Source organism: Trichechus manatus, unplaced genomic scaffold (assembly GCF_000243295.1).
Source record: "Trichechus manatus latirostris isolate Lorelei unplaced genomic scaffold, TriManLat1.0 scaffold00017, whole genome shotgun sequence".
In the NCBI taxonomy this organism is placed as follows: domain Eukaryota; kingdom Metazoa; phylum Chordata; class Mammalia; order Sirenia; family Trichechidae; genus Trichechus; species Trichechus manatus.
This window is the reverse complement of record NW_004443953.1, coordinates 21,145,297-21,157,233: the sequence shown is the minus strand read 5'-3', so window position 1 is coordinate 21,157,233 and position 11,937 is coordinate 21,145,297. Positions and strand designations below refer to the sequence as shown.

At 40.3% G+C, this 11,937-nt stretch overlaps 1 long non-coding RNA gene across 2 annotated transcripts in view; it reads right to left on the bottom strand.

Moving 5' to 3' along the window:
* Window positions 1-11,937, bottom strand: part of LOC111819742 (uncharacterized) — a 39,926-nt gene that overhangs the window by 25,242 nt on the left and 2,747 nt on the right. Inside the window, exon 1 of one of the 2 annotated variants that reach the window (XR_002823322.1) lies at window positions 5,920-5,973. The exons of the other annotated variant lie outside the window; for it this stretch is intronic. This is a non-coding gene — a long non-coding RNA (uncharacterized LOC111819742). Of the gene's footprint in view, window positions 1-5,919; window positions 5,974-11,937 lie in introns of those variants that run through there. 2 annotated transcript variants of the gene reach the window in all.

The window sequence follows — 11,937 nt, the reverse complement described above, 5'->3', positions numbered from 1 at the left end:
GCATTTCACCAAAGAAGGCATTCAGGAAGCTAACAGACACGTAAGGAAATGCTCATGATCATTAGCCATTAGAAAAATGCAAATCAAAACTACAATGAGATACCATTTCACCCCAACAAGGCTAGCATTAATCCAAAAAACACAAAATAATAAATGTTGGAGAGGTTGTGGAGAGACTGGAACACTTATACACTGCTGGTTGGAGAGTAAAATGTTACAACCACTTTGGAAATCGATTTGGTGCTTCCTTAAAAAGCTATAAATAGAAGTATCATACATTCCAGCAATCCTACTCCTTGGAATATATCCTAGAGAAGTAAGAGCCATCACACAAATAGATACATGCACACCCATGTTTATTGCAGCACTGTTTACAATAGCAAAAAGATGGAAAGAGCGTAGGTGCCCATCAACGGATGAATGGATAAACAAATTATGGTATATTCACACAGTGGAATACTGTGCAGTGATAAAGAACAACGATGAATGTGCAAAACATCTCATAACATGGATGAATCTGGAAGGCATTATGCTGAGTGAAATTACTCAGTCCCAAAAGGACAAATATTGTATGAGACCACTATTATAGGAACTCAAGAAAAGGTTTAAACACAGGAGAAAACATTCTTTGATGGTTACAAGGGTGGGGAGGGAGGGAGAGGAGTATTCACTAACTAGATAGTAGACAAGAATTATCTTAGGTGAAGGGAAAGACAACATACATTACAGAGGAAGTCAGCACAACTGGACTAAACCAAAGCTAAGAAGTTTCCTGAATACAACCAAACACTTCGCGGGACAGAGTAGCAGGGGCAGGAGTCTGGGGACCATGCTTTCAGGGGATGTCTAGGTCAACTGGCATAACAAAGTTTATTAAGAAAGTGTTCTGCATCCCACTTTGGTGAGTGGCGTCTGGGGTCTTAAAAAGCTAGCAATCGGCCATCTATGATGCATCAATTGGTCCCAACCCACCTGGAGCAAAGGAGAACGAAGAATACCAAAGGAACAAGGAGAGTATTAGCCAAAGAGACAGAAAGGGCCACATAAACCAGAGACTCTATCAGCCTGAGACCAGAAGAACTAAATGGTGCCCAGGTACCACCAATGACCAACCTGATAGGCAATACAACAGAGTCCCTGATGGAGCAGGAGAAAGGTGGGGTGCAGAACTCAGATTCTAGTAAAAAGACCAGACTTAATGGTCTGAGACTGGAGGAACCCCAGAAGACATGGCTCCTGGATCTCTGTTAGCCCAGAACAAACTATTCCCAAAGCCAACTCTTCTGACATAGATTGGACTAGACTATAAGACATTAAATGATACTTGTGAAGAGAGTGCTTCTTAGCTCAAGTAGATACATGAGACTAAACGGGCAGCTCCTGTCCTGAAGTGAGATGAGAAGACAAAGAGGGACAGGAGCTGGTTGAATGGACATGGGAAATCCGAGGTGGAAAGAAGTGTGCTGTCACATTATAGCAAGAGCAACTAAGGTCACATAACAATGTATGTGTACATTTTTGTATGAGGAACTAACTTGAACTGTAAACTTTCACATAAAGCACACACAAAAAGAACAATAAGGATATTGTGAATAATTCCGACATTAAATTTGAACACCTAGCTGAAATAGAAAATTTCTAGAACTATACTACTGTCAAATACGAAATGAGAAGAAATGAGTACACTGAATATTCCTCCAACCATTGAAGCATCTAATTCAGTAATTTAAAATCTTTCCACAAACAAAACTCCAGGTGGTACTATTTCCAGAAACATTCAAGAAGCAAATTATTGGGTTTTTTTTTTTTTTTTCGGTGCTATCTAGTCAGTTCTGACTCATAGCGACCCTACAGGACAGAGTAGAAATTTCCCCATAGGGTTTCCAAGGAGCGGCTGGTGGATTTGAACTGCTGACATTTTGGTTAGCCGACATTTTGGTTAGCAGCCAAGCTCTTAACCACTGCGCCACCAGGGCTCCTTATATAATTTACCTAAGCAGAAATTCTCAATTATATTTAAGAATTTCAATCAAGAGAGGCTTATAAAACCAACCAAAAAATCCAAACCTATTGCTGTCGAGTCAATTCCAATTCCCTAATTCATTTGTATTAATAACTGTTGCAATGAGTAGCAGATTTTCCTTACATCAAATCAAATGTCTGGGTATATATTTGAGGTTTTTCTTAAAGCATTAAGTTTTTCATCTTTTTTTTTTTTTTTTTTTACTATTTTAGTAGGAGAGGAAGAAAATGAGCATTTACTACAGGAATTAGGAAAATGCTAGAAAAGATGAAAGAATAGGATAAAAGCAGATATACTTTTTTTTAATTTGATGGATCTGCTAATATATAGGATAAAAAAAATGCGAGTGAAAAAAATGAATTCATTTATAATGGAGGATCCCTTTGATACTACCTGAATTTTCTAATCAGTCTTTCTCAGAATCATTAAGTGGACAACCAGACTTCATGTGCCTCATAATGTCACATACTAGAAAGTACACAGCACGCCCTAAAAGTTAAAAAAATTGACCTTGGATCTGACCAAGCCTCTAGATCTACCTACCAGTTCACAGGAAATATAGAGGACAGAGGTATAATCTAAATGACACCAACAAATCAATAGCATGAAAAGAAAAAGAGTGAGGGGAGTGAGTTAATAGAGACTTATAAGAGACATAACAACCAAATGCAATGTGTGGACCTTGTTTGCATCCTGATTTGAATGAACCAACTATAATAAGGGAACCTTGAAAAAATAGAGAATATTTGTACAGTATGAGCAATAGATACTAGTAAGGAGTGGTGACTGATTTTGTTAGGTGTGATAATGGCATGGTGGTTATGTAAAAAACAAATTCTTTCAGTGACAGATTCCTAGTGAAATTTTTACTAATGAAGTAACATGATATTTGGGATTCACTTTAAAATAATGCAGCAAAAATTATATATGTATACATATATGTATATATACATATACACATAGAGGAAACAAGATGGGTAAATGTTGATCACTGTTAAAGCTGGTTTAGGGAATATGGGGGCTCATTATACTATTTTCACTACTTTTGTGTGTGCTTGAAATTTCCTATCATAAAAAATTAAGGCCAAAAATAAACTCACCTGAGGATCAATTTCTGTGACCAGCATAGCTACATGGTGTTCTACTCTCATTTAGAAAACTTAGCCAAGTTGATACACATATTTTTGGGGGGACACAATTCAATCTATGACATTCTATCCTCTGGACCCCCAAAAATCACATCCCTGCAACATGCAAAACACATTCATCTCATCCCATCACAGCAAAAGTCTCAACTCCAAGTCCAAAATCCAAAAATTCCTCTTCATCTGTGAAATCTAGAATACAAGTTATCTGCTTCCAAAGGTACAATGGCAGAATAGGCACAAGCTAGACATTTCTATTACAAATGGGAGAAACTGAAGGAGAAGAAGGGATAACAGGTATCAAGCAAGTTACCAGAACACATTACATTAACCCTCAAGGCTTTGAAAATAATCTTCTCTTCTCTGAGACAATTTATACAATAGCCCCGCCCTCCAGACTGTAGGTATTGGCCACAGTGTCCAGATTCTGAGCAGAGGCCCCTCGGCCCTGGGCTTCAGCTCTGCCTTTCAGGCCCACTGGGACAGCAAATCTGCTCCCTTGGCTTTAGGCGCACCATTCTCCTAGTCCCTCAGAGTGACAACTCCACCCTTAGAAACACGAGAGGCCACGGCTCCACCCTTTAAAACCCCTGAGATCACGGCCATGCCTTTTGAGACTGAGGCAGCTCGGCTTCTTGTGTCCCTTGTCTGTTCAGCTTCTGCTTCCTGTGGCCTCTTGGCCGTCGGGCCTCATGCCCACATCTGTCCTGCTGGGGCAAGTGTTCCAAAGCTTGGTAGCTCCACCGATAAGTGCCCAGAGGCACCCCACTCTGCCAGGAAGCCTCCTGCACACAGGTACTCAGCTCTCTTACTCTGTGGGTTGGCTCCAGCACTGTCTGGCGCTGGTCTCCTGGTTCTGCTGCTGCCAGTTCTCTGCTGCTTCTGCTTCTCTGCCGCTGCAGGTTCTCTGCTGCTGCTAGTCCTCTGCCACTGCCACTCCTCTATCCATTCTCAGTTTCAAAGCCACTTCCACATCTTAGGTATCTGTTAGAGCAGTACCCCACTCCCGGTACCAAATTCTGTCTTAGTTATCTAGTGCTGCTATAACAGAAATACCACAAGCAGATGGCTTTAACAAAGAGAAGTTTATTCTGTCACAGTCCAGTAGGCTATAAGTCCAAATTCAGGGCATCATCTCCAGCGGAATGCTTTGTCTGTCAACTCTGGAGGAAGGTCTGTGTCATCAATCTTCCCTTGGTTTGGGAGCATCTAAGCGCAAGGAACCTCAAGGTCCAAAGGACACGCTCTGCTCCCAGCACTGCTTTCTTCATGGTATGAGGTTCCCATGAGTCTCTGCTCGCTTCTCTCTTTTATATCTCAAAAGAGATTGGATTAAGACACTATCTAATCTTGTAAACCTCATCAGTATAACCTCATCATAGTGACAGAGTTTACAACACATAAGGAAATCACATCAGATTACACAATCATACAATACTGGGAATCATGACCTAGTCAAGTTGATACATGTATTTTTTGGGGGGACACAATTCAATCTATGACAACTTATAAGCTAAATGACCTTGGAAATAAAGACTGTTAGATTTCCTCTGTTAAATTTACCCATTATAGACTGACAAAACCCCACAGTTCACCAAAAAACAGGAAGGTGGAAGAGTAATAAAGAACAACAGAAGGGATTAAATGCTGCTAAGACAAATTCAGCGTAAACTCTTCCTGAATGAAATAAGATGGTTTGGAGTCGAACAGCATTAAACCTGTGTGAGACAACTCATCTTACATCTTTACTGACAGAAACTTTTAGAGGGGACCTTCCCCATCACACTGGTTGCTCTCAGCGTTACTCCCTTGTTTCTCCCTGGCAAATTCTTTGCCTGCAAGCCACACGGCTTTCTGCTGGGGGCCCAGGCACAATAGCGTGCCTGTCAACCAAGAGGTGTGACTTCTCTAATTGGCAAAGTCTGTTCAAGTGTCTGGCCACCAGCTGACAGGCGCCAATGTTGACAGTGGGGGAGGGGGTGTCTGAGGGGATGCAAAGAGGAGGAGAGTGTGATAACTGAGAGGCAGAATTCTCCCATTATGTTGATTCTTCTTTCCCTTCCCCCATCTTTGGAGTTGAGGGACATCAACAACATAATTGGCTGTCTGTGTGAAATACATTACAGTAAGAGAAATCAGATGCCCACTCAGGGACATCTGCTATGCAGACTGACTACAAAAATAACCTTAGGACCATGAGGGAAAGGCTGGGACTGGTGAGTCCCAGAGGGAGGGAGGAGGAGGGAAGACAAGCAGAGAATAAGATATCTGCCTAAACAGCATCTACCACTCCATGCTGGCAAACAACAGACGAATGAATGAACAGGCTGAGCCAAGTTTCAAGAGGGCAAGGGTGGCAGCAAGGGAAGCTTTTCCGTCTATAAAATTTGTGCCATGACTCAAACTTGCAAAAGAGAAGTTGTGCATGGAGTGCACAGTCCTGATGTGTAAGTCCAAAGGCTTTCTTTCTTCCATTCATTTTGTCATTCAATAAACATTTGTTTAACACCTAGTCTGTGCCAGGTGCTGGGTTAAGCGCTGAGGATTCAAAGGTAATATGAGGTCTGGGAGATTCAAGTAGTTTATGGGCTATGAGAAGAAACAGAAAAGAACTGATAAACCAAGGTTCTGTGGAGGCATCAGATTGAGGACATCTAACTGAGACATGAGTATTTGAATCCAGGCTCCACGTCAACTTGCTGGGTGACCTTGTTTCCACCATCTAATCTTGCTGAGATTTTGTTTCCTTACCTGTAAAATAAGAATCTAGTCCAGTTCCAGTTGCCATCAAGTCAATTCTGACTCACAGCGACCCAATGTGTGTCAGAGTAGAACTGTGCTCCTTAGGGTTCTCAATGAATGATTTTTCAGAAGGAGATCCTAGGCCTTTCTTCCAAGGCACCTGTGAGTGGACTGAAACCAACAACCTTTCAGTTAGCAGCCTAGCCCATTAACCATTTGCACCACCCAACAACATCTAAAATAAGAATAAAGCTGCCTTTCCTCTTTATAGGAGACTCAATGAGACAGTATCTATGAGAGGGTTTGTAGATGTCCAGTGTGTAAGGTAGTGCTACAAATGGAGTTGAATCTTTCTCTCTGTAGAGAAGTCCTTAAATTTTCAGAAGAATAAAATTATGTTTCAATTTAGTCTCTCTTTGCCAAGGTTTGTAAGACCTCACAAAAAATAAAGTATCAAATAACAAAGATCCTCCACATAAAGAAAGGTACCTGGGAAGAAATATCGTCCAACTGATATGTGTTCCAATGTTCCAGTGAAGTACAAGATGCATACTGTGGCAATGACTACCACTTATTTAGCATTTACTATATGCCAGCCACTATGCTGTTTTACACAAATACACACATCTCATTTAATCCTCACAGCAGTCTGGTGAGTTAAGCATTATTATCCTCACTTTACAGGTGAGGAAATTGAGATCCAGAGAAGTTCAGCAACTTGCCCAAGATCACACAACGAGGAAGTGGAGATGCCTTGGTTTTGGAACCTTCTTTCTAAGCCCCAGGCTACCTCGTCTCAGCTGGCTGAGGGAAGGACAAGACCATGACTCCAGCAAGCCAGCAATGCATAGACCAGGAGGTGACAGGCTGAAGGAGATCGCAAGGTCATTTATTCTCCCTCACCACCTCCAACTCATTTTCTATAGGAGAAAACTGAACCCAGAAAGGTGACATATGCTGCTGGAAAGATCACTTGTAGTCTGGTGATCACTCCACCGTACAGCATGGCCCTGGATGCTGGATCCCTGAGCAAAGCCTCAGGAAGAGGGACTTCACAAGCACCACAGCAGTCAAGGGTCAGGAGCTGACCACCTCTGAGCCTTCTCTCCCTCACGCACCTTCTCTTCCCATCTGGCCTTTTGGAAAAGCATACCCTAACTCGGTGGTTCTCAAACATTAATGTGCATCAGAATCACCGGCAGGGCTTCTTAAACATATTGCTGGGACTCACCCCCAGAGTTTCTGATTCAAGAGGTTTGGCGTGAGGACTGAGAATTTGAATTTTATCAAGCTCCCAGATGATGCTGATACTGCTGCTCTGGGGACCAGCACTGAAAGCTACTAGTGTATAGCATTGATCTTGAGGATGGGTGGGTATTTAATAAGACATTTAGCCTAAAGTTGCTAGTTGTTCCCTAATATCTATTCTCCCCTTCTTCTACAGTACTAGAATGCATGATTATTTTGCTGAGCACATAGCTAACCAAAATATTTTCTAGACAATATTTTCTAGCTCCCTTGCAGCTGGGTGTGACCAAATGACCTAGTCACAGCTGATGGGATATGAGCAGTAATGACATATGATGTAAGCAACTTCCAGATTGCACTTTAAAGGGATGGGCCAGGCCCTTCACTTCCACCTACCTTCTCCCCACTGGCTGAAATATAGACATGGTGGTAAGTCCCCTTGGCTACGCAGAAGGAGCACAGCCCCTCATGACTTAGTGGAACAGAGCTTCTAAACTATCTTGGACTTTTATATGAGATAAAAATAAACTCCTATCTTTATTTAAGCTACTGTAATATTGGGTCTTTGTGATTTGCAGCCAAAATCCTAGCTGATACAGACACATATTAACAAATTTCTTAGAATGCCAGAGAAGAGGATGGATAGGCAGATTACTAGAGCAGCCAAAGAGATAAGTGATAGTTAGATACATAAATGATCAGTTAATAGTGTCCCAGTCTTGGAGAACATTTAGATCAATTGGCATAACATAGTTCATAAGGACAATGTTCTTCATCCTAGTTTGGTAAGTAACATTTGGAGTTCTAAAAACTTGTAAGTGGCCATCTAAGATACAACTATGTGTCTCTTCCCGACTGGAGCAAAGGAAAGTGAAGGAAACCAAAGACTCAAGAAAGCAATTAGTCCACAGGATTAATGGCCCACAAGAATCACAGCCTCCTCTAGCCTGAGACCAGAAGAACCAGATGGTGCCTGGCTACCACTACCGACTGCTCTGACCAGGGACACAATAGAAGGTCCTGGTTAGAATGGGATAAAAATGTAGAACAAAACTCAAATTCGTAGAAAAGACCAGACTTATTGGACTGATACAGACTCGAGGAACCCCCAAGACTATCACCCTAAGACACCCTTTTAACCTAGAACTGAAGCCACTCCTGGGGGTAACCTTCAGCCAAATAATAGATTGGCCTATAAAATAAACAATAACACCCATGAAGAATGTGCTCCTTAGAACAATCAACTATACAAGACCAAACAGGCAACAAGCAAAAACGAGAAGGCAAGGAGGGGCAGGGATACTAGAGGGATGGAAACAGGGAAGGCATGGTAGAAACGGAGAGAGTGCTGACATATTGTGGACACACTTCGAGGCTAGCAACCAATGTCATGGAAAAATTTTTGTATAAATCGTTGAATGGGAAACTAATTTGCTGTGTAAACTTTTACCTAAAACACAACAAAATGTTAAAAAATAATAATAACCAGTGCCTCATAATGTAACAGCACTTGATGTAAAGCTAGACAGTTATATAGATGGATCACCAATCATCTTCAGTTGGTTTGCCCCAGGGTTGACTTTGCCAAAAGTCATTTAGTTGTTTCTGAAGATTTAATTTTGATTTACAATTATAGAAAATGTTTCCTAGTCATTTTATTGCCCTAAATTATACCTATAATCTTCCTAACTTGGACTGTTATCTGCTGTACAATTATGTTTCTAGAAGAAGACCAGAATCCCAGCAGATGATTTAAAATAAAAGTCAAATGAATATAATTTGTATTTATTTTTGTCTTATTGAAACCAAATGCTATAGAATTGCCAGTGTCTAGTTCACAGTGATGGTTTGAGGCAAGTAGATATAGTTTCCCTTTAAATAGCTTCTTTGAGAAAAGTATGTAGGGACAAGACTAGAATTGTCCAAGGAGGGAAAGGAAAGGGAAAAGTCTGGTCTCACCATGATCAGGCTCTGTCAGTGCAGGTTCACTTTCACCCGAAACTGTGACCCTTATATTGTTATTATAAAAAGTCAAATTTAAAGTCAGAAGAAATGGCAAAAATCAGAGCATCTCAATATTGCTACCTACATTTCTGTAGAATCATAGAGTTTGCACAGCATTTTCACAACACATTGTGTTTTCCAGAAAATTTTCTTTCCTTACTAAATAAAATTCCAATACTGTAATGATCACCTACAATTACAGGACGTTGTTGACTGATGGTGCTACATAGGAGTTTTAGAGCAATAAGCTTATTCACAAGATTGCTTGCCAATTCCCCCCTAAATAAGATACGTCTCATTATTGAGTTGCTCCAAATTGAGAGTATTGGTTAATTGGATCTGGACTGAATACTTCAGATAAACTGTTTTCTGTCTTTAGAACCTAGAACAGTGTCTGACATATAAATATCACTTAATAAATATAGAATGAGTGAGTGAATGAATGAATGAATGAATGAACATACACAGAAGCTAGTAGTAACTGAGGTAAACTCGACTTGGAATTTTAAATATCCCACAATGCAACATGCCTTATGAGAGACTACAAAGCTGATTGAAAAGGAGCCCACCTTTCCTTGGTAATTAAGTCTTTGGTAGAGCCATAAGGTGATTAAAGATGACCATGTATGTGGCTGGCATTCAGTTACATCTCATAATTATGGAGCAAATGTCTATTTACAAAAGTCATTGACAATACTTAGGGTATGACAGGAAATCCACGCTAATTATAATTCATAAGCAGGGCATAGAAAAATAGATTCTAAAGAATACACTAACTGAGCAGTTTCAGCATAATCTTCAAATTTCAGTAAGGGTGTCTCTTGCAACACCCACTGCGATTTCATCAGATTCTAAGTGTAACTTTCAAATTAGGCTGTGACCAGCGGACCCCCCAAGTCTGATGTCATCAATGGCAGATAATTTCACTGCTCCAAGAATGCTTCACTGGCTAATTCTTTTCAGAAGTAGATTGCCAGGTCCTTCTTCCTAGTCAGTCTGGAAGCTCAGCTGAAACCTGTCCACCATGGATGAGAAATCAGTCAAGAAATCAAAAGACACATTGCATTGAGTAAAACTGCTGCAAAAGACCTCTTTAAAGTGTTGAAAAGCAAAGATGTCACCTTGAAGACTAAGGTGCACCTGACCCAAACCATGATATTTTCAACCGCCTCATACGCATGTGAAAGCTGGACAATGAATAAGGAAGATCGAAGAAGAGTTTATGCCTTTGAATTGTGGTGTTGGTGAAGAATACTGAACACACCACAGACTGCCAAAAGAACGAATGAATCTGTAATGGAAGAAGTACAACCAGAATGCTTCTTAGAGGCAAGGATGGCGAGGCTACATCTTACGTACTTTGGACATGTTGTCAGGAGGGATCAGTCCCTAGAGAAGTACATCATGCTTGGTAAAATACTCAGCAAAAAAGAGGAAGACCCTCAACGAGATGGACTGACACAGTGGCTGCAACAATGGGCTCAAGCATAACAACAATTGGGAGGATGGCGCAGGACCGGGCAGTGTTTTGTTCTGTGGTGCCTAGGGTCGCTGTGAGTTAGAACCAACTTGATGGCACTTAACAACAACAACATGAATGTTTTACCTAACAAACTAAAAATAAAGTGTTTTTACAACCTTGGAAATTATAGTAACAAGATGCTCTTCCAGAATGCTAATCATTCTTGTTGAATATCTAAATTTGTTTTTACAAAGGCTTGGAGATTAAATAAATTAATGGAAGGAAGAGACATAATGAGGAATTAAGGAAAATGAGGTGAGCTGGGGTACAGTCCCATTGGGAAGATGACCAAATCCTCACACAATGCATTTCTTATGACAGAGATGACCAGGGGAAGGCTGTGGAGGCACCCTGAATGTGCCTACATGGTTACATTATGGTCAAGAAAGTAAGCTTCACAAAGAGAACACTATTGATAGTTATTTCAAAAAGAAATAAGTCCATATGAGCCTATAGGGAGAATGGTATATCATTATGCTTCTTTTTAAATGGAGCCCTGGTGGTGCAGTGTCTAAGAGCTTGGCTGCTACCCAAACGGTTGGCAGTTTGAATTCACCAGCCACTCCTTGGAAACCTTATGGGGCAATTCTACCTTGTCCTATATGGTCGCTATGCATTGGAATCAACTCAATGGTAATGGGTTTTCCTTTTAAATAGATATAACTTGTCTTAGGGCAAATGAGAAACTATCTCGGTCCTCTAGCCCATTGCGACAATTTTTAAAAAAAGGAATTAAAGGATGTTTGGCTAGAAGATACCATCCTTCTCACGTGTTCCTTTATAGTTAAATAACATGCATAGCAAAGCTCATCATGTTTCAAGAAGATGGAAAACAAGAGGGATAATTTCAGTATGTTTTAAAAAGTAATACTCAAGTAATTTTTTTGTCAACTTGCTTGTAAACCATAAAGAATGATTAAAATACTTTTTGTGCTGTAATTGCTTTATAATTTAGCATTTTTACGGTCAGGTTTCCAAAGGATAACATCTAAGAGACTTTCAGAATTTAAATGAAAAATTAAGAAATACTGATACAGAACAACTACTTACCAGTATTCTTAGCAACACAAAATGAAACAAGTTTTGGTTCTTATCAAGTAGTTAATTATCTCAGATTGGGAAAGCTTTGAAGATGTGGCTTTTTTTTTTTTTTTAAATATTTTATTGTACTTCAGGTGAAGGCTTACAGAACAGATAGTTTCTCATGTAACAGTAACACACATGCTGTTTTATGACATTGGTTAACAACCCCA